The following is a 1,356-nucleotide window of genomic DNA, read 5'->3' on the forward strand; positions in this document are numbered from 1 at the left end:
GAGTATTTCACCCCAAAGGTACGGAATATACATTCTTCTCAAATGCACATGGATCATTTTCTAAGATATACCACATGTTTGGCCACAAAATAAGTCTCAATAAATTTAAAAAGATTGAAATCATATCAAGCGTTTTCTCCAACCACAATGCTATGAAACTAGAAATCAATTACAAGAAGAAATCCGGAAAGCTCACGAATGCATGGAGGCTAAATAACATGCTACTGAATAGTGAGTGGGTAAAAAATGAGATCAAGGAGGAAATCAAAAGATACCTTGAGGCAAATGAAAACACCACAACCCAAAATCTCTGGGACGCAGAGAATGCAGTTCTAAGAGGGAAGTTCATAGCAGTGCAGGCCTACCTAAAGAAGCAAGAAAAAGTTCAAATCAACAGGTTATCCTTACACCTCAGGGAGCTGGAAAAGGAACAGCAAAATAAGCCTAAAGGGAGCATAAGGAAGGAGATAATAAAGATCAGAGCGGAAATAAATGAAATAGAGACCAGGAAAACAATACAAAAGATCAACGAAACCAAAAGCTGGTTTTTTGAGAAGATAAACAAAATTGACAAGCCCCTAGCTAGACTCATCAAAAGAAAAAGAGAGAGGGCTGAAATTAGTAAAATCAGAAATGAAAGAGGCGAAGTAACAACAGACTCCACAGAAATACAAAAAATCTTAAGAAATTACTATGAGCAATTATATACCAACAAATTTGACAATCTGGAAGAAATGGATAATTTCCTAGAGGCATAGAACCTTCCAAAGCTAACTCAAGAAGAAACACAAAATCTGAATAAACTGATTACCATCAAGGAAATTGAATCAGTAATCAGCAAGCTCCAAACAAATAAAAGCCCAGGGACAGATGGCTTCACAAGTGAATTTTACCAAATGTTCAAAAAATAACTATTACCTATTCTTCTCAAACTATTCCAAAATATTCAGAAGGAGGGAAGGCTCTCAAACTCTTTCTATGAAGCCACGATCACCCTGATTCCAAAAACAAACAAAGACAGTACAAAAAAGGAAGACTACAAGCCGATATCTCTGATGAACATAGATGCAAAAATCCTCAACAAAATATTAGCAAACAGAATTCAGCCATATATTAAGAAGATCATACATCATGACCAGGTGTTTCATCCCTAATATGCAAGGGTGGTTCAATGTCCACAAATCAATTAATGTGATACACAACATCAACAAAAATAAAAATAAAAATCATATGGTCATATCAATAGATGCAGAAAAAGCATTTGACAAAATACAGCAGACATTTATGATAAAAACTCTAAGCAAAGTGGGAATACGAGGATCATATCTCAACATAATAAAGCCCGTATATGATAAA

The sequence above is a fragment of the Hipposideros armiger genome, unplaced genomic scaffold (genome assembly GCF_001890085.2).
Source record: "Hipposideros armiger isolate ML-2016 unplaced genomic scaffold, ASM189008v1 scaffold_704, whole genome shotgun sequence".
Taxonomy (NCBI): Eukaryota; Metazoa; Chordata; class Mammalia; order Chiroptera; family Hipposideridae; genus Hipposideros; species Hipposideros armiger.